Consider the following 21801-nt stretch of genomic DNA (forward strand, 5'->3'; position numbering starts at 1 on the left):
TAGTAGAGACGGGGTTTCACCATGTTGACCAGGATGGTCTCGATCTCTTGACCTCGTGATCCACCCGCCTTGGCCTCCCAAAGTGCTGGGATTACAGGCTTGAGCCACAGCTCCCGGCCTTGAGTGCTTTCTAAGCCTCAGTTATTTAAAGTAATGTGTAAGAATTTCCAGGCATATCATATTTTGCTTCATTTTGTTTTTTTAACTATCTTTTAACAGTCTGGGTCTAGTCAGGTGATAGGAAGCCCAAGGGCAGCATCATACTTAGTAGAATTATTGGGCACGATGAGAGAGTAACTACAAGAGGTGGAAGTTCTGTGTGGTATTATGGGGCAGAGGGAGGGGACCCGAGCAAGGGGATACCTGGGAGAGCTCCTGGGAAGGGCCAGCTTGTTAGGGAAGGTGTAGTTCAGAGGGAGAGCAAGGACGGCCACTGGTTCAGGCAGGCCAGCACTGGTCTGGAGGTGCTGTTGGTCACAATAGGGCACACCCAGGAGTGCAGGCTGGGGAGCAGTAGCTGGAGGTGGGCCTGTGGTGGGAGTTCAAGCATCCAGAGATGCCGGCCATTCGAAGGAACGATTGTTCAACGCAAGACTCTCTAGACCACGCAGGCTACATGGGGTTTGTCGGGGGAGTCCAGAGATGGCTGGCCATGTGGACTCTGGGTTCCAGGATCAACGGTGGCCTGAATAAGGCTGCAGCGTTGCCGAAGAACTAGGTGCCTCTTGTGGCCTGAGTCGAGAACCATGGGAACCCTTTTCCTCCTTCCGTGTTCCTCCATCACCCTCTGCCAAGAAAGCTTAACATTGTGCTTACTTTAAAGGAGAAATGCTTAAGGGAATTCCATTGTTTATTTAGAGAAGATATTGAGGGGTGCATTCAGAATTGGGAGGCAATACATTGGTAACTGACACAGTTTTTTGTCATTCCTTTCTAATTGTCCCATTGTATTCAGTGGGTACAGCCAGTACAGTCTTTGTAGAATGTCACATTTCTTTTGTGGCCTAATACTACATAGGCAGTTTTGGTTAAAGCTGTGTGTGTGTGTGTGTGTGTGTGTGTGTGTGTGTGTGTGTGTAATTGTGTGTAACCTCTGCCTTCTGTATTTGTTAGGTACTAGGTTCTAAATAAATCTTACTGTTATTTAATTTTTATATCCTGTCTTTTTAAATTTAAATTTTAATTAAATCAAATTTAATTTTAATCTCAATATGAATGTGGCTATTTCACCTTTTATCATTATTTGCCTGGTTTATATTTGGAAGCTATGCTGTGAAGTTGGTAAAGGTACGTGATGCTCTTGGTGGATTATTTTTGTTATTAGTGGGAATGTTTTTTGTGCCTTTCCATACTTTGTTGTTTACATTCATTTTGTCTGATGAATATCGCCATATGGGCCGCCTTCTTATTAGCACTTGCCTCTTGTTTCTTATACTTTTATTTTTAGCAGTCTTTGTGCCATTTTTTTTCTTCAGGTGTCATCACAAGAGACTAAGCCTCATGGTGTAATTTTCTAAAACAATCTAAAAACCTGTGTTTTTCAACACAGGGACTGAAGGAGTATAAAGAGCATTGTGTCCATTTTCTCAGGCTGCTGTAATGACACACCGCAGACTTGGTGTCAGAATCCACAGAAATGTATTGCCTCACAGTCCTGGAGGCGGGAGTCTAACGTCAAGGTGCTGCAGGGCCGGCCTCCCCGGGCCTCTCGCCGTGGCATGCACATGGCCTTGCTGCCTCTGCACGTGCTCTTGCCTCTGTGTGTGCGCCCCTTGGGTGCCTCTGTGTAACCCAATTTATATTCTTTCAAGACACCAGTCGGATTGGATTCGGGCCCACCTAACAGGCCAGTTTTAACTTAGTCACCTCTTTATGGCAGTACCTCCACATATATCACATTCTCAGGTACTGGCGGTTAGTGAGGGGCTCTGCATATGAATCTGGGGGGACACTTAGAGCCTGACAAGCACCTAACTGAATTTTGTTTGGCTTCTGCAGTCTGATCTGAAAATCTCTTTATTATGTGAATTTCATCCAGTGATACTGGTATGTTCAGACTATTTTTGACATTTGGGTTTAATTTTTCCAATTGCTTCTGTTTTTCCCCTTTCTATCTTTCGTTGAGTGGGTCGAGTTTTCTGGGCTTTTTTGTTTACTTCTAATGATTTAGAAATTATACCTTTGATTACTCTTACAAGTCAAAGATACACTTGTATTTTGTATTGACATCTATAGTTAATAAATGCATCTTCCTCCCTTACAGAATAAAAATATTAGCACACTCTCACTCTGCTTCCTCCCCAGCCATCTCCTCCTCCCATGTTAATACAATATCTGATTTTAGTTCTAGAATACCAGATTTGTGAAATATTTTACAACCGTCCATTATTTAAGAATTGTAAGGATTCAGTTTTTTTCTCCTCATCAGTGCTATTCTTCTAGTATTTGTCTTTTCTTTTAGAAATGGTATATTTTTGTTGAATTATTTTTCTATTTGCATGGTTGAGAGTATCTGTAGCTTGCCCTCTCATGTGAATGATAGTTTCAGTGGATACAAATTCTGATCATTTTTTTTTTTCCTGCTCAGAACTTTGGCCACATTCTCCCATTGTCCTTCTGCATCAGTGTTGCTGATGAAAAGTCTGATTTCAGTCTCATCATCTGGTCTTGCTTCTTTGTATTTAATGCCCACCTCTGCCTTTTGAAGATCTGAGGGTTTTCTCTTATCTTTGCTGTGCAGAAAGTACCACATGATGTGTGCAGCAGAACTGCTGGGTGGCCTCTTAACATCCATCCTCCCAGCATCTTCCTTCCACAAATCGCGATTCCAAGTGGCGCCCAGCCCTGGAGGCGGCAGCCTGTGCAGCAGACCTCCCAGCGGACCTTCCGCTAGTGCCCTAGCTAATCAGCCCGCTGCTCAGGCCCTTCTGCCCTGGAGTCTGCTGCCTTGAAGCCCCCTTGGAGTCTCCCGTACATTCCCAGCCGTGCTCTTCTATGCCCTACTCTGGGCTGCAGTTTCATCCTTCTGTGGAATTCCATCTGCCTTCTCGTTCAGTGATGTACAAAGATCCTGGTCCACCGACGTCACCCTTCTCTTTTTTTTTTTTTTTTTTTTTTTTTTTTCTAGCATGGTTTTTTGGTTACTTTAAAGTAGGCTAACCATTCATAGAAGGGATCCCTTAGGCCAGATATTTTCAAACTCTAAGATACATAATAATTATCCAAGATAGTTCATAAAAGATAGATTCCCAGGCCCATCTCCTAGCACATTCTGAAACAGTGTTTTAGTCATTGCTTTGGGTTTCTATCTGCTTCTGAGTCATTTTAAGAAAAAGCAGCGCTAGCTGCTCAGGAAGGTGAAGAACTCCTGGGGGCTTGGGAAAGGTAGAAAGACCTCCACATTTATTCCTGAGGGGTAATCAATGATACCTACTTCAATGTTATTTTTATAAATTATGAGACCCATCCCCTAAATTATACAGAACTTAATATACAATACTGGCCTGTGTATGCTGTGGTTAACTAGTGTTTGTGTATGGATGGTAAGAATTTTGCATATACTAGAAGCCAGGGTGATCTCTGATAAGGACCCCCGGCTCTGGTGTAAGGAAGATGTGGTGCTTTCAGGAGGTATCTCGGGAGGGATTCTTTTCCTTTAGTCAGCAGGTATGAGTGACAGCTGAGCTTGGGATAGCACAGCACCCATCTCCACAGCTGCCTAGGGTCTGCCAGGCTACATCATACATAAGTGCTGAATCCCAGGACGGCCACAGCTACCCCAGGGAGGTTGAGGGTGAAGGGCAGGCCGTGCACAGGATGCTGTCTTGATACTGAGAAAAGGCAGGTGGTGTTAACCGCAGAAATTCATGGCCGGGGTGAGAGTTACGTAGCAGAGGGGCTGTCCTTGGAAGGGCTGTAGAGGAAGTGTGAGTAACTCTGGTCAGGATAGGAAGAGGCGACACCTCCCTGAGATGAGGGACTTTGTCTTATTTGCTCCCGTCTCCCCAGTGCCTGTGTGTCAAAGGGGCAGAGTCATTCCGGTGTAGTTGTGATGGATAATTTTGTGTGTTAACTTTGCCCTGCTCTTGTGCCCAGTTGCTTGCTCAAACGCCAGTCTGGATGTTGTGGGGAAGGTCATTTCTGGGTAAGATGAACATAATAGACTTTCAGTAAAGGAGACTGTCCTTCCTGTTTGGATGGGCCTCATTTGATCCATTGAAGACCTTAAGAGCAAAGGCTAAGGTTCCCTGAAGAGGAAGGCCTGCCGCCAGACCTCCTTCTGACTCAAGATGGCAACATCAACTCCTCCTGGAATTGCCAGCCTGCTGGCCTGCCCGGCAGATTTCAGATGTGCCAGCCTCTGCAGTCATGTGAGCCAATTCTTTGAAATAAATATCTTTTTTTTTTTTTTTTTTTTTGAGACTGAGTCTTGCTCTTTTGCCTGGCTGGAGTGCGGTGGTGCGATCTCAGCTCACTGCAACCTTTGCCTCCCAGGTTCAAGCGATTCTCCTGCCTCAGCCTCCTGAGTAGCTGAGACTACAGACACATGCCACCACGCCTGGCTAATTTTTGCATTTTTAGTAGAGACAGTGTTTCACCATGTCGGCCAGGATGGTCTCAATCTCCTGACCTCGTGATTCGCCTGTCTTGGCCTCCCAAAGTGCTGGGATTACAGGCGTGAGCCACTGCGCCCAGCCTAAATAAATCTCCTTTTATACATCCTATTCTCTTTCTCTGAAAATTCCTGACTAATACTGTAGTTTCTTCATTTGGTGATCCATCTGGCTATCTCTGCCTTGGGGCAGCCTCAAAGTCAGAAGTCATGTGACTCCTAGACCCTCCACCCCCAAAGCACAGCCCCGTGCCAAAATATGCCATCACGTTAGTAGCGCTGCCCAGCCCTGTTCAATCCTCTGAGCTCCAGCTCCTACAAGACTGCGGCACTCAGCACTTCTATCTCATCTGGTTCTGTGCCTCTGAGGCCAGATCCCAGACCCTTTCTTTTTGGGCTGCTCTACCCCTGCCATGGAAATCACCCAGAAGGTGGACAGTATGTGTGGACAGGTCAAACAGACACACCGATTGGTCAGCCGCAGCGTGGGGAGCGTGGACTCTGCCCACAGCTGTGGCGAGATGGCTCTGTGGTGAGATCTGGCTTTCTTGTGTGCCGAGGAATGGGAGGATTTGCCATCCTTATCCAGGCTGGGTCCCTCAGGGTTGGCCCTCTGAGGCTGCACTGTGGGCCCCCCACCCCAGCCTCTGAATGAGAATTGGCATAGCAGCCAGATGCCCAGGTGATCTGTGCACGTGCTACAGGTTGCTAAGGTCTGCACTTCACACCTCCAGAAGGACGATCGGGGACTGGGGTCAGACAGGGCCCACATCTGCTGCCCAGCCCTCTCCTCTTTGATGTCTTTTCTGTACCTGACACCTCTTCTTGACATTCTTTTTCCCTGGTTTATGTGATAAGACCTCTCTGCCTGGAGCAGGAATGGTCTTATCCATCTTGTTCACCTACCATGTATTAACATTTCCCTGCCCCTTAGATCCATGTTTCAAAATCTGCTTCACCAGCTCTCCAAAGTCAGCCAAACGAGCCGTTAAGGGCACAGTCTTCCACAAGACTGCCCTCACTTCGGGCACCAGCCACAAATTCGGAGGTCCGCAGGCCCATCCTTCTTACCAGCTGACTATAATTTCAGGGGTTCCCATGACCAATCTTAAATTAGATAATTTGCTAGAATGACTCACAGAACTCAGAACAGCACTATACGTAACAGTGACAGTTTTACTGTAGCAAAAATTTCCAGAGAAAGGAAGGGACACCTAGGCCAGAGACTGGGAGGCTTCCAGATGGAAGGCTTTGGCATCCTCAGAGATGCTTTATCCTCCCAGCATCCAAGTATTGCAGTCATCAAAGGGTATTGCCAACGAGGGAAGCTCACCTGAGCTTCAGTGTCGAGAGTTTTTATTTGGGATTCTTTATGTAGGGATGATGAATGATGAATTGCATCAGTGAATTGATTGAATCATTGGATGTGTGGTTGAGCTCAATATCTGGCCTTCCCAGAAGTCAGGCCAGTAGCCTGTGTTTCCTGTTTCAAAGTCCCACCCATCTAGTAGCTGCTTGGCCCCTCTGGCATGACCAGCCTGCATCCTGAGTCATCTCTTTTGCATATACTTTGGAACCCACCGTGAGTAACAAGGACACTCTTATCACTTGGAGACCCCAAGGATGTACAGGCTCCCTCCAAGGTACCAGCAGGCCAGCCAAGTTCTTTATTACATACCAACTGATTGCCCTGACTTAGTGATCAATAAAGAGTGGGGCTTGGGGTTCCTTTAGAGTTCAGGCCTGGTACGACTTCTCAAATAGAGACCACATGAAATGGAAGTGTTGGGAAGGATGTATGCATGCTATTTGTTTACTTTGAAGAGTGACGCTTTGAACCAGTTCAGATTTACAGGCTGCCCTGACTTCCTGGGGCACAGACTGTGAAGTGCATATTCAGCATGAATGAGGCTGCTGCCTCTACCTGGCTGCTAGGCCTGGGGCCTGGTCACCTGGGGCCACTGCCCTTCCTTCCGTCTTGTGGAGCCCATGAGCCAGGCAGCCAGGGGCGTGAGGGCTTGCCACCAGTGGCGGGGGCACTGAATGGTTGCACTCGAGGGTTCATTAGGATTAATTAGTAAATAGCCATCACGGGTTAAAAAATAGTTTCAGGAACAGCCTGGGAGGGCATTTGGATGTGTTTTCCCAGTTTTGGGGGAAAGCATGACTCAACTATTATCTCAGGTAGGGGCTCCTGTGAGGGGACTCTGCTCAGGCCAGTTAAGTGACAGTGGATGTGACGTGGAAATCCTGTGTTCTCTCATGTTCATGAGGGTGGTGGAATTAGGTGTGTGTGTGGGACATTGGAGGGGCCATGTGATGATTAATTGTAGTCTCTCTCAGATGTGAAAACTGCTGATGTTTTTCTGGGAAGTAATCATGGGATTTTTATTATTGATTTCAACAGTGAGACTGCTGGCTCATTATGTGACAAAGAAATCGATGTGGCACTCCATGTTTAAAGTGAGTCCTTCACGACGGGTGGGCCCTGGACCAGTAGCCTCAGCATCCCCTGGGCACGTGTGAGCAGTGCGCAGTCCCAGTCTCCCGCTGACCTCCTGAGCTGGAAGCTGTAGGGGTGGGACCCACCTCCGCAGGTGGCTCTGCTGCATGTGAAGGAGCTGTTGGGGTACACAGCAGGTCAGAGAGGGCGGGAGCAGACCAAGACCTGAGGCTGAATATGGACCCCTCAGGGTGCCAGGTGTCATCCTGGAGCACCCCCCCCCCCCAACCTGGGGAAGCTTTGGAGACTTTGCCGATTGCAAGCCAGGGCTTGGGACTCTACCTTGGTGACCCCCTCACCTGGCCCTGGCTGTGCTCTCTGGCTCAGGGCTGGGCTGGGCGGCTGAAGAAGTGCCCAGGTTCATTGCCAGAGGCTGCCTTGCCCCTCCCTTGCGTCCTTGTAGGCAGAGCCCTCACCCCTACGCCTTCCTGTCACCCACCAGCCACACTTCCTTGCCCAGGCCTCAGTGCCTGGCAGATGGCCTGGATATATATATCATATATATATTTTTTTATTTTATTTTATTTTTTAAATTTTTGTCTTAAAAAACTAGAGACAGGGCCCCCCCCCCTCTTATTTTTTTAATGTATCTACAGACTATCCCCTCGCCAGGCTTTTCTGGGGGAAGAAAATGTTGCTTAGTAGACAAAGGCTTCCAGGTCTCCTTCAGGGAGGATGAGCATCACCTGTATTGAGGAAGGGGTGCTTTGGTGAAGACGCTTAATTCAAAGGGAGTCTCACTAGCAGCCAGAGGCACATAGCCAGGAGGGGAGGCAACGCTGCTGAGCCGAGGGGTGGTGGGAGCAGCTCTGGAGAAACCTGGTGGGGTGTGGGATGAAGCTCCCTCTGTCCCAGCAGGTGATGTGGAGCCTCCCCAGTGGACTGGGGAACTGTGGGGGCGGGTTTGGGGTGCAGAGACCCCAGGTGGCCTTCAAAGGAGGCGTGGCCAGAGGCCCAGCAGATACTCCCACATCTCTTTTGCATCATCTCCTGCTGAACACCCCAGAGTTCTTGCTTCTTACAGTGGTAACATTTATTTAGAAGTTGTACATTAATTAGACCCGGCGTGGTGGTTCATGCCTAAAATCCCAACACTTTGGGAGGCTGAGGCAGGCAGATTACTTGAGTCCAGGACCTCAAGACCAGCCTGGGCAACACGGTTTTGTAGAAACCCTATTTCTACAGAAAATGCAAAAATTAGCCAGGCGAGCTGGTGCATACCTGTAATATCAGCTATTTTGGAGGCTAAGGTAGGGGGATTGCTTGAACCTGGGAGGTGGAGGTTGCAGTGAGCTGAGATCACACCACCGCACTCCAGCCTGGATGACAGAGTGAGACCCTGTCTCCAAAAACAAAAAGTTTTGCATAAATTTAAATTATTTAAAATAAAAGTTAAATTATTTAAAATAAGCCAGGAGAAACTTACTACTTAAAGACATTTTGTGGGAGATTTTTCATTCAGAAGATAATCATTTATCAAAGTGATTAAGTAAACTGGTTTATCCAGTTGAGGAGTTGAATTTCAGCATTTGAGTTTTATGTTTACCCATTTAGCACCTATCATTGAGCCCCTCTTGGTAGCTCTAGAGGACACTTAAATATGAGATGAAGCCCCTGCTTCCATTGGCTTATGGACTGGGTGGGTGTGTAGCCACCATGTACAGAAAGTTAAAGACGGTTCCAGGGACCAGGTCAACAGCTTGGGGTGAGCTGCGGGAAGGATGGTGTGAATCATTGAGGGAGATCACAGGTTGACCATCGCTATGGGCCCAGGCCTCTGAGGGCTTGTTGGGATTAGAGGGGCAGCTTCCAGGCCTTTCAGGAAAGGAGGGTCTTTAACATGTCTTTTGTGGATGAGGACCTGAGGCAGGCAGGGAGAGGCAGCCAGAGTTACGTGGGGCTGGAAGAAATCGGCCCAGACTGCTGGGACCCTTGACTCCCTTTGTTAGAGAGTGTCTTTGTCCATTTTGTCCTTTTGTAATGGAGTACCACAGACTGGGTAATTTGTAAAGAAAAGCTTACTTGGCTAAGAGTTCTGGAGGCTGGGAAGTCCAAGAGCATGGTGCCACCATCTGGTGAGGGCCTTTGTGCTGCCTCATAACATGGCAGAAGGCATCACATGGCAAAGAGACAGACAAGCTAGGGGCTGAACTTAACCTCTTATCAGAAGCCCTCTCCCTGGATAATGGCATTAATCCATTCATGAGGGAAGAGCCTCATGGCCTAATCACCTCTCCAGCATACTGTCTCAATACTGTTTTAATGGCAATCAAGTTTCCACATGAGTATTGGCAGGGACTTCTGAACCAGAGCAGAAGGGCTGCCTTCCCCATGGATCCTGGTGTCCTGCACCCTGGGCCCAGTCCACTCTCTGGCTGCTGGCACTTCTGGTTTTGCCCCCAGGACTCTCTGAGTTCCAGCCAAGGCAGCTGGTGGTATGCTTGCCAGCCCTGTGCTTTGATGACACCTTCTGCCTTCCCTACCCTGTCTGAACTCTGGGGTCTCCTTGTTTTGGTGTGGAGGACTCTGGCTCCCCACAGAGCTCCTCCCCAGGAACTTCCCTCCACAGCACCCCAGAAATCCCGTTTTCTGGCTCCAAGTGAGCTAGCCTCAGAGGGATACTTGGGAATTAAGGGGACCTCAGCTATGGAGAAGCACAGAGACTTGGGGGATTGAAACCGTGGGTCATCCTTGAAGGGTTAATTTTTGAAAAAAGTTCTGCATTTTTCTATGGTACGAATTGGTTTCCCGTCCTGTCTCCACAATGCTGAACCAGATCAGCAAAGCTGTACTCTGAAACTTTGACAGTTGAATTTTCTGGTCCTGGGATTAAAGCCCTCAAGACAGTACTGAAGCATTGGGTTAAGGGCGGGGACAGAAGCCCAGGCTCTCTGTCTGGAGTAGGGGACCTGGGGGGACACACACCCACTTCCTTCTTGGCTCCATCCTGTGTGCATGCGTGTTTTAGAAGGAACGTGAGATGATTTACTATTGTTGCTGAACATGGGGAGATATGCTGCCTTAAAAGTGTCCTTTGAGCTGGGCACAGTGGCTCACGCCTGTAACCCCAGCACTTTGGAAGGCCAGGGCAGGTAAATCACGAGATCAGGAGTTCAAGACCAGCCTGGCCAAGGTGGTGAAACCCTGTCTCTACTAAAAATACAAAAATGTAGCCAGGTGTGGTGGCAGGCCCCTGTAATCCCAGCCACTTGGGAGGCTGAGGCAGAGAGTTGCTTGAACCCGGGAGGCATGGGTTGCAGTGAAACGAGATTGCGCCACTGCTCTCCAGCCTGGGCAACAGAGTGAGACTCTGTCTCAAAAAAGAAAAGAAAAGTGTCCTTTGAACATGTAGCCTTATTTCAGCTATATGTCAGGGTGTGAAGAGAAGGAAGAGGGTGTGTGGCGGGGTGGTGGTGGGGGGCGAGCTGCTGCTAAGAAGTTGCATTGCTTCCCTAAGGCCCACCAGGGAGATTACTGTGAGGGAGTCAGAGACGGCCTTTGAAGTTGTATGTGTTATTAAAGAAAGTCACATCTTACTACCACAAAGACACTTAGATCCCTGCGAGGGGCAGTGTTGGAGGAGAGGCTGTCAGGCCAGCCCTCAACAGCGTGACTCTCCGGTTCCTTCCTCCGTTCCTCATCTTCCTAGCCTCCAGCTCCCGGTCAGAAACTGTGAACCCTGAGAGATGACGGGGCCATGGGCCCTTCACATCTTTGTCCCATTCAGTTCAGTGGTTCTCAGCCTTGGCTGCATGTCAGCCACCCAGAGTGTCCAAATTCTCCTCACCCAGAAATTCTGACTGCATGGAGCTGGGACAAGATCCAGGAATTGATACTTTTTAAAACTCCCAGGTGGATTGTAGCATCCAGGTGGGGTTTAGGCCTGAGGACCAGAGCTCACCAGCTTTCCCGTAGCGTGACCTTTCCCGCTGATGACAGTGCTGATGATGCCCAGCCTAGCTGAACATTGAGGGGCAGTGACGGGTGTCCGATGAATTGAATGAAATAAAAACAGGCAGGTTTTAGCTTAACATCTGTAAGATCAGTGGAGGACACATTATGCAGTTCAGGATGGAGGAAGCGACTCTAGCCCATTCCACTTGCTGATGAGAACTCAAAACTCTGAACAGAATGAAAAGCAACCCCATTGGGAAGGAGGATGGAGCTTGAGTGCCCAGCATATTAGAACCGAGTTTCTGTGGTTGGGTTTCTTCCTCTGATCTGAGGGCTGACTGATTAGGGAAATAGCACAGTGGGCAGAGGCGGCAGAAACTCTGAGAAACCCATCTTTCTGGCCAGAGGATTGAAAGAGGAACGCTGCAGCCTGGATAGGAGGAGAGATTGCTGTTTAGTTCTGTCTTTTCCTCTCTCCTGGCTCTGCCAGACCCAGAACAGTAGCACCTACACCTCTGAGAGAAAATCCAGCTCTCTGGGTGGAGGAACCAGTTATTGTATAAAGATGGTGGGAAGAAGTCCCATTGTTTTCCTCTTTCTCTTTCTGTTCTGCCCTCAGCAGGGGCTGCAGTTGCAAGAAACTATGAAAGAGTGTGGTGTGTTAGGCTAAAACTCGGAGAGCCCCAACTTTACGGGTGGAGGAACCAGGAAAAGGAGCAGAGCAATATAAACTATGAAAAAGAAAAAACAGAAATTGTAGAAATGAAAAGTATATCTCAAGTAAAATATTACTGGATGAGCTCAAAAGCAAAATGTATATGACAGAATAAAGAATCGAAGTTAACTCTAAGTAGACTGATAGAAATTATCATAAAAGAAAAATGAGTTTGAGAAATGAGTAGGCTAGGTGTGATGGGTCACACCTGTAATCTCAGAACTTTGGGAGGCAGAAGTGGGAGGATCACTTGAGCCAAGAGTTCAAGATCAGCCTTGGCAATATGGTAAGACCTTGTCACTACAAAATAAATAAAATTTTGCTGAACATGGTGGCAGACACCTGTAGTACCAGCTTCTCAGGAGACTGAGGCAGGAGGATCACTTGATCCTCAGAGGTTGAGGCTGCAGTGAACCATGTTTGTGCCACTTCACTCCAGCCTGGGTGACAGAGCAAGATCCTGTCTCAGAAAAAAAAAAAAAAAAAGCAATTATTAAAAAAGGTATCATTTACAATAGCATTCCCTCCCCCCCAAAAATAGTCAGAAATACATAGAAATAAGAAAATATGCAAGATCTGTATGCTGTGGGCTGAAAAATCCTGATGAGAGAAATCAAAGACCCAACTAAATGGAAAGATAGATTGATATATGGGAAGATACAGTATAGTTGTTAATTCTCCTCAAATTGACCTATAGACTCATTGCAATCCCAATCAAATTTCCAGCAGGATTTAGAAAACAGATATGGATAATGGGATTCTAAAATTTATTTAGAAAAATAAGCGATCAATAGTGGAAATCATGGTTAGATCCCAAGTGGAAAAACTATTCCTGATTACATGTGGGAGAATTTCCCAGAAGGTGAAAACCGGGGGAACTCTGAGTGAAGTGCACATGGTCCTTATGGACTTTTGTAGTTTGCTAAGGCTGCTGTAAGAAGTCCACAAACGTGGCCGGGCGCGGTGGCTCACACCTGTAATCCCAGCACTTTGAGAGGCCAAGATGGGCGGATCACAAGGTCAAGAGATCGAGACCATCCTGGCCAGCAGGGCGAAACCCTGTCTCTACTAAAAATACAAAAATTAGCTAGGCATGGTGGCGCGTGCCTGTAGTCCCAGCTACTCAAGAGGGTGAGGCAGGGGAATTGCTTGAACCCAGGAGGCGGAGGTTGCAGTGAGCCGAGATCTCACCTGCAGTCCAGCCTGGTGACAGAGTGAGACCCTGTCTAAAAAAAGAAAAAAATTGCACACACTGGTGTCATAAACAGTAGAAACTTACTGTCTCAGATCTGGAGGCTGAAGTCCCTGATCCAGGTGTCATCAGGATTGGTGCCTTATGAAGGCCGTGAGGGAACCTCTGTCTCCTGCCTCTGCATTTGCTTCTGGTAGTTTGCTGGCAATCTTTGATTCTCCTTAGCTTTTAGAGAAAGTCCTGCCTGCATCCTGTTTGTGTGGCTGTCTCCACAATTCCCCTCTTTAAAGGACAGTATTGAGTTAGGCCTACCCAAATTACTGTATCTCAACTAATTATATCTGCAGTGATCCTATTTCTAAACAAGGTATATTCTGAAGTATGGGGGATCAGGATTTGAACATATGAATTTGGAGGGGACATAGTTCAGCCATAACATGGATTGTGGCTTATTTTAAATCTACACAGTGCTGCGTGTACTTGGAAATGACTTTAAAAAATGTGAAAATCACAGGGTAACCCACAGGGACAGATTTTTCCCCTCAAGTCTTGTGGCCGCCTCTCTGGGGATGGCAGATTTCTCTGTCTCTGAGGATGGATCTGGTAAGGGGTGTATTTAGCAGTGTACTTCTTCGCACAGGGTCCTGGCAGCTGCAGAAGTTACGCCCTTTCTCCAGCATGTTAAGAAAATGGTCAGTGTTGGTAATACATTTAGTTCCCCTCTTATCTGGACCCTTGCTTTTCCCCTAAAGGCATGCAGGAGCAAACAGAGCATGCAGAGGTAGGCTTTGCCAAGCCGCCACTATTTCCAGAAGCTCTTGTGGGAGAGAGTTGACTTATTCCTGTTAGACATAACCCAGCAAGAACAGCAAATACCTGCCAGGCCAGAAGTGCACCCAGGTACCCTGTTCCTGTTACAGCATCAATGCTGCTTTCAGGTGTGGACTACCTTGTGAGATATTGAAAATGCCTTTTCCTGGAGACTACCTACTGATGTGAAGGTCTGACAGCAGTTTGTAAAATGATATTTAAAGGGCAGATCGTCGCACTTCGCTTCTTTCAAGATGAGGATGCAGTGAGGCAGATGTCCCGGCATATTGAATGCCCAAAAGGAAGAAATCAGGCCCAACATTGACCCCAGGCCTCTTCCAAGGGCTGCTGAGACTTGACACCCTTCCCACCGTAGAAATGTCACCTGGCAGGCATGGCTGCCCAAGGCTCCCTGGGCTGCAGCGGTCTTGCAATCCTTGGTGCTTGTCTTTTTAATGGTATTTGTCTGTAGAAGTACTGTAGCCAGGCATGACGAAAGAAAGGAAGTACATACCATTCCCCCATCACTCAAAGGCAGCCCTTGCTAATGTCTAAATGCATGTCTGCACAGCTTATTCTATGTTTACTTGGTTGTGAATAAATCATAACAATGCATTTTATTTGCTAAGCCCTTTATAAATATTTCAGTTGCTACAAAATTGTCTTGTGGATATGCTAACACTGATTTACGTAGGATCCTGTTATTGAAGGTTTAGTGTGTGCTCAGTACTTTTGTCCATTTCACTGCCATTTTCCAAAGAGAAACACATCCCTTTGTGACCCTAAGCTAAGGTTAGAGCTAAGCTAGGTTAGAGGGCCTTGCTTGACAGTGCTGGACATCAGTGTTTTTTTTTTTTTTTATTTATATTTTATTTTTTTTTGAGATGGAGTTTTACTCTGTTGCCCAGGCTGAGTGCAGTGGTGCAATCTTGACTCACTGCCACCTCTGCCTTCTGGGTTCAAGCAATTCTCCTGCCTCAGCCTCCCGAGTAGCTGAGATTACAGGTATGTGCCACGATGCCTGGCTAATTTTGTATTTTTAGTAGAGATGGGGTTTCTCCATGTTGGTCAGGCTGGTCTTGAACTCCCAATCTCAGGTGATCCGTCCACCTCAGCCTCCCAAAGTGCTGGGGTTATAAGCGTGAGCCACGGCGCCTGGCCAGACATCAGTATGGATTTTGAAAGGTTAATTTGTTAGCATCTTTTCTGAGCTTGAGCTTGCCTGTGATCTTGAAGTGAAGTACTTACTCAGTGACTTTTGTCTGGAGTGCTTGGGCTGATTATACAAGCGTACTCCAGGACTGTTCAAATCCACATCGTGTATAGTGAAGGCAACTAAATTATATTTGAAAGGAACAAAATAATATTATCTTTACAATATGTGAGACCAAATGGGGGACAAGATTGGTGTCAGGAACAATTTGGCTGAGTCTGCTTCTCATTTGTATGATACGCTTCCTCCCAGCCTGTATTGTGGTCACTGAATAGCTGTTTTTCATTTGGTCTGCTATATCACCAGCTCTTCTAAGCACCAGCTAATGCTCTTTGCCCGTGCAAAAGAAAACCATGGTTTAGATTAAGGACACTGGGGCTCTTTATTGTTGACAAGGAACCTTTATTTCCCACATCTCATTAGAATGTTTCAGGAGGCGAGTGGTGAGCGCGGTGTCGGGGGCTGCACTTCCTATTGATTTATGTGCTGTTGGAGAATTAATTGAGTCTGGACATGGGGACTCATTTTCTTGGACATGTAGCAGGTAATCATGCTTCTCCTGTACATTTGAATTGCTTTTTAGATGGTGTGTTGTACAGGATTTATCTTTAATATGATTGACCAGAAGCAAAGACCTGAACATGCTTGCATACATGCTCTGCAGTGGAAAGCCCCCAGTCCCCACAGCAGAGATGGTTAGCTCTCTCCTGGCCACACCCCTCCGGGGCTCGCCTGAGGACCTGGGCCTTGGATTGTCACTGTATGCAGCAAAGACAGTTTCAAAGGGTCCTGGATAAAGGCTCTGGGAGGGGAGAAAAGGCCTATAGTATATGCCGAGGGAAACACAGAATAAACAGCATTACTTATTGTGTAAAACCAGAACATAACGTGGCTTCAGCAGGGGAATAGTTAGTGTCCAAGTCAGCTCAGGCTGCTGCATCAAAAGACGCCATAGACTTGGTGGCTCAAAGAGCACACATTTATTTCTCACAGTTCTGGAGCCTGGGAAGTCTGTGATCAAGGTGCGGACAGATTCCTTGTCTGGTGAGGTCTGTCTGCTGTCCGGTTCTTAGGTGGCCACCGTCTTTCTGTGTCCACACGTGGTGGAAAGGGCAAGGCAGCTGTCTGGGGTCTCTTTCATAAGGGCCAGTCTCACCCATGAGCTTTACCCTCATGACCTCATCACTCCCCAAAGGCCCCACCTCCTAAAGCCATCACATTGGGGGTGAGGATATCAACATGTGAATTTGGGGGGGATGCAAACATTCAGTCTGTAGTGGTCAGAGGATGTCTATTCAGCTGGGGAATAGGAGGTAACCATCAAAATGATACCTATGGAGAGCTTGTGTTGCTTACCGCACGTTAAAAGAGAACAACGTGGGTCCATGTTTACAGTAAGGTCTCAGCTATGCAAAAGAGATGCACAGATAAAAGACTGGAAAGAAGTAAACCACAAACGAACACTGGCTTTCTGTAGGTGGAACAACTGCGAGTGGGCATTCAGCCTTCTCTGGATTTCCTATTAAGAAAACAGGGCAGAACAGATGGTAGTCCTCGTTGCCGGGAAGTGATGTGCCCGCAGAAGCAGTCACCCTCTGAGTGCAGGAATCTGCCCACATCAGTTTCACAAATGATGTGCTAGATTAGTCATATCTCCGGCTCTCTGCTGCCCTCCTACAGGGCAGCTGTCCCCACATAACAGTTGTACCCCCAGAAGGACCATGCAGTTGAAGTAATTGCAGATCCCTTCACCAGACGTTTTGAGAGCCTGGCAGCCCAGAAAGGGGGGATTTGGCAGCTACATGGGACCTTCCTTCACTAAAGGGCTTCCTGAAAAAGTCGCTTCTACATTGCTGTGTCTTAAACGAAATTCTTTATCATCAGGTTGCAAACTGCTTCCATGCAAAAGGCAGTGTGTTAGTTCCTTGCACGATTATGCTTTGAGTGAACTAAATGAGATACCAGAAATGGGTAGGAGAACTGTTTCTTTGAAGGAATCACTTGTTTCTACCTACATTTTTGCCCACCTTTCCTTCTCACCTCCCCTTGGCCACACCCCACCTTTGTGGCTTGGGAATTACCTGCTGTAGTAGCCCCATCCTGCCGGGCCACCCACCTTTGCCCTTGTTTGAAGAAGCTGAGGACAATTGTCCTCACTGTCCATCCCCAGGAGTAGGGGAAGAAGCCTTGGGATGTGGTGGGCCTAGGCTTCTAGGGGACGGCCTTGTATTTGTGGGCAAGGAGGTCAGATCCATTCCTGGGCAGTCACCAGAGACCTACAAGCATCTATCTAGGGCAGAGTTCTCAAGTGCAGTCTTTGGACCTGCAATGTGAGAACCACCTGCAGCTCCAGGCCTGGCCTGTGGCCCACCACCTTGGAATCTTGGCCCATGAACCTGTACACTCTCCAGGGGGCCTTGTGCCCACCAAAGAGTGAGTCACTGCATTGGAGGCATAACTCTTGACTTTCCCAAGAACCCCTCCCCTTTCCACAGTCCCTCCGAGATGCACCCATATCCCACTGCAGAGATGCACTTTGCATACACAGCCAGGGACAGTGTCACCTGGCCACAGCCATCCCCAGCCACCTCTGTCAGCAGAGTTCCCTGTTGCTGTCTAAGACAGACACCTCTTCAGGCATCCTCTCCGGTACCATTTCATTGACGTTTTCCTCAACTCCCTTTATGTAGTGTTTATGGAGTTCAGACGCACTGGTTACTCTGTTCTTGAACTCAGTTCTTGACAGTACTGCAGGCATGTACTGTCATTTGCAATTTCCTAAGAGGGGGAAGGCCATCTCTCCATTAAATATCTTGCCCAAGGCCTCACAGTAAACAGAGGTCTGAAATGAAACAAGGACCTTCAGTCTTCATCTTCAACAGGCGGGCTCTTTGTCTTACACCAAAAGTGCCCCGGTAGGTTCAGTGTAATTCTGCAGAGTCTTTGAAGACGTGGCTGTCTTTCTGGGCAGCCGCTGTGGGTCCCTTACCCTTTGTATCCATGGGAAAGAGAACTGGATCAGAATGTCTGTGGCGTCAAACTTGGGAAAAGAGTTGCCGTTAGCCAGCACTAGCATTGTAGTCGATGGTGAAAAACAGGATCATTGCCAGTGCACAGCCAAGCCATACTGCAGCCTGAGGCAACAGGAAAAATCAGGAATACCAGTCCTTTCTTCATTTAGAACTTTGATACTTTGATATTTTGTTCATCATGGATTTATTTTGCATTAATTTTGATTGTTAAAGGACTGCAGTAAAATAGTATTTATTTTGATTGCTTCAGATTTTGGTGCCTCACTTGCCCCCCCCACCCCGGCTCATCCCTGGTGAAGTGAAAGCATTTTCATTAAAATGCGGAGGAAGCCAAGGGTGCCTCTTAGCGCCATTGTTTATTGCACAGGAAAGTGCAGGTCAGGGTGGACAGGATGACCACCTGCTGGAAAGGGGAAGCGTAGTAAAATCTATTTTTACAAAATCAGTATCATTTCTTTTTCTGTATACCAACAGTAACCAGGTACATAGAAAGAGAAGATCCATTCATTGTAGCCACAAAATATTATATTTAAGAAAAAACTTAATGGGAGATGCCTATAGCTGTAAAGAAAATTACAAAGCTGTTGACAGACACTTAAAGCTTGAATAAATATGAAGATATTTTTGGGTGAAACTGGGTAAAAATACTTAGTGTTGTTAAGTATGAAAAATTTCTGAGGCTGGGCGTGGTGGCTCCCTCTTGTAATCCCAGCACTTTGAGAGGCTGAGGTGGGCAGATCACTTGAGGCCAGGAGTTGGAGACCAACTTGGCCAATATGGCGAAACCTCATCTCTACAAAAAGGATAAAAATTAGCCAGTGAGTGGTGGCACATGCCGATAATCCTAGCCACTCAGGAGGCTGAGGCACAAAAATCCTCCACTTTAACCCTGGAGGCAGAGGCAGTGAGCTGAGAGTGTGCCACTGCACTTTAGCCTGGGCGACAGAGCGAGACCTCATCTCAAAAGAAAAAAAAATTCCCTGAAGTAATTTACTTACTTCAGCCAAGTTACTCCAGCCAAAATTTCAGTGGAATACTGGGGACACTTGGAACCACTAACTCCTAAGTTCATTTGGGGGAATAAATGTGAATAGCAGAGGAAGATGAAAAAATGAGAATAAGGAGGGAGAATTTGCCTTAATGTCATTTTAAAATATGCTCTAAAGTCATAATAATGAAAATGGCATGGTACTATTGCTGGGAAGATAGAAATGATGTAAACTAGAAAGTCCAGGGACAGATCTAAGTTTATGTAAGAATTTACTCTATGACATACAGGGTGACCAGCCATCTCAGTTCCTCTGGGACATGAGACTTTCAGTGTTAAAGTTGAGATGCTTGGTCACTGTAAGACATGGGAAGCAGAACGGTCTGTTTAGTAAAGGGTATTGTGTTACCTGAGTAAAGCTATGGTGCCTACACTTTGCTGTACATTGGAATACCTGTGAAACCTTTTTGTATACTGACGCCTGGTTCCTATTTGAAACATTCCAAGTTCATTGGCAAGAGGTGTGACCTGAGCATCAGGATTTTTAATGGGTAACAAAGCTTGAAAATCACTGGGGTCACCATCAGGGGCAACATGAAGCTGCTCCATACCTTGTATGTGCGCAGTTTCTGATGGGTTAAATATTTCTATGTAAAGAAAGGATTCTAGACAGTGACTAGATTTGCTTGCTACAAGAGAAGAGGTTTGACTCCTCCCATGAGAAGTCTGGAAATTTTGGAGCTGCGGGCAGGTGCAGCACACAAACTCAGGGAGTTTCAGAGGAGCACCTTATTCCTGTGCCTCTAGGAGGGGTGGACATTTTCCCTGGAAGCAAGTTGATCTGGTTGAGGACAGCCCATCTCTTTCATACCTAAAAAATACAGGCACCTCTTCACATCTCAACAGTGAAGTCCCAGATGGCCACCCTGACTGCCTCCAGCTCACCATAAAATCATCTCCCACTGTATTTTACACTGTCCAGCCATCCACCACTCACCAAGAGACTTGCACTGGTGTCTCAGGGGCCCTTTGTTTTCAGCAAGAACAAAGGCAGGTCATATGCCACATCTTGCTGAAAAGCGAATTAGTGTTTTGGAAGATCAAATGGAGGAACTAATTTATGCCACACAGAAAAAATATGAAATGGGTGCTATGAATGTAAAGTTAAGTGATTTGGAGGACAAATTCCAGAGATACTCCTGAAAGAGAAAAAGGCCATTAGAGAGAGAAATAAAAAAGAAATAGCAAGAATCTTCCTATACCTAAAGTAAGATGTGGGATTTGATACAGAAAGGGCTCACCAAATGAATCTCACATAAAATTAATGAGATCCTCATAAAATCAAAAAAGACCCCCATCCAGACATAGTTTGCTGGATTTTCTGAACTCTAAGAGTGGAGAGGAAATTGTACCAGCTTCCAGACTGAAGAAATAGATTTTAGTATCAAGGTAAAAAGAATCCAATAGTATTAAAGTGCACATCTTCGAGGCTATAAGCTAGAAGATTGTGGAACAGTGTTAGCAAAAGCATGCAATGCAAAATCTTATACCCAGCAAAGATGTCATTCTGTGAGATCAGAGCCATTTTATAGACACAAAAGGGTTACCTCCTAACTAAGCAAAATGACCCTAACAATTATTTTTACAAAATAAAAATGAAATCCCACCAAATAGTTCAAGAGAAAGAAGTACAGACAGTATAGGAAGCAGTGGTAAGTGATGAATTGAGTAATTATAGTGCAAATTATATGGTTGTAGTAGTGTTGTGCATCTGGAATAAATTTTTCTTAAATCATCTGAAGGCCTGGAGAGCTAATGAGAAACACCAGTGGAAAATAAACTCCTGGTTCCTTTATAATTCTTCTACAGTATCCTCAGTGTTTTCATTTTTGAGAACTTGGATAACATATTAATAGGATTGGGACAGTTCCATGTTACTGTAACGTGTATTTTAATCTTTATGTCTTCTGTTGGCCTCAAGAATATTTTATTGAGTGTTGATACACATATTTCTATTTGCATATTACAGATTTTATCCCCCCAAAATGACAGATAATTTGAAGTTAAGATAGTAAGAGGACTGTGTATTTTAGTTTGTTCTCTAACAAGGATGTGCATACCTTCAATGTGCACAGCTTGGTGTGAGAGCCTGGTGAGAATACAGGGATGCTGTAGAGATGGCCCTTCTGTGCGAGGAATGGGAGCCGTGTGCTCATGTGCCGGGGGTGTGCCGTCTGCCCTTTGCTGTCCTGACAGTCAAGACATGGCAGTCTGGTTGCATGTGAGCGGCTGCATTCAGCACATGCTTCTGAGGGACCGTTTTGAGGAACGTTGCTACTGGTGATTGTGTCCAAGAGCTGTGGTTGCTAAGTTCCTGACATCACTTCTCCGGCCTGTCTCTGTGGCTGGCTGTCCTCTGTGAAGTATAAGAAATCTAGCCAGGCATGGTGGCTCACACCTGTAATCCCAGCCCTTTGAGAGGCTGAGGCAGGCGGATCGCCTGAGGTCAGGAGTTGGAGACCAGGCTGACCAACATGGTGAAACCCCGTCTCTAATAAAAATAGAAAAATCGACCGGGCACGTTGACTCACACCTGTAGTCCCAGCACTTGGGGAGGCTGTGGTGGGTTGATCACTAGCCCAGAAGTTCAAGACCAGCCTGGCCAAATTGGTGAAACCTCATCTTTACCAAAACTACAAAAATTAACCGAGCACGGTGGCAGGTGCCTGTAATCTCAGCTGAGGCAGGAGAACTACTTGAACCCAGATGGCAGAGGTTGCAGTGAGCCAAGATCGTACCACTGTACTCCAGCCTAGGCAATAGAGCGAGACTCCGTCTCCAA

General features: G+C 46.7%; 1 protein-coding gene across 8 annotated transcripts in view; it reads left to right on the forward strand.

Moving 5' to 3' along the window:
* APBA2 (amyloid beta precursor protein binding family A member 2) overlaps window positions 1-21801 on the forward strand; it is a 212391-nt gene that overhangs the window by 133902 nt on the left and 56688 nt on the right. The window contains exon 1 of one of the 8 annotated variants that reach the window (XM_037735019.1): window positions 15390-15483. The exons of the other annotated variants lie outside the window; for them this stretch is intronic. The gene's annotated coding sequence lies outside the window, so the exon portion shown is untranslated. Of the gene's footprint in view, window positions 1-15389; window positions 15484-21801 lie in introns of those variants that run through there. 8 annotated transcript variants of the gene reach the window in all.

The sequence above is a fragment of the Cebus imitator genome, unplaced genomic scaffold, assembly GCF_001604975.1.
Source record: "Cebus imitator isolate Cc_AM_T3 unplaced genomic scaffold, Cebus_imitator-1.0 Scaffold706, whole genome shotgun sequence".
In the NCBI taxonomy this organism is placed as follows: Eukaryota; Metazoa; Chordata; class Mammalia; order Primates; family Cebidae; genus Cebus; species Cebus imitator.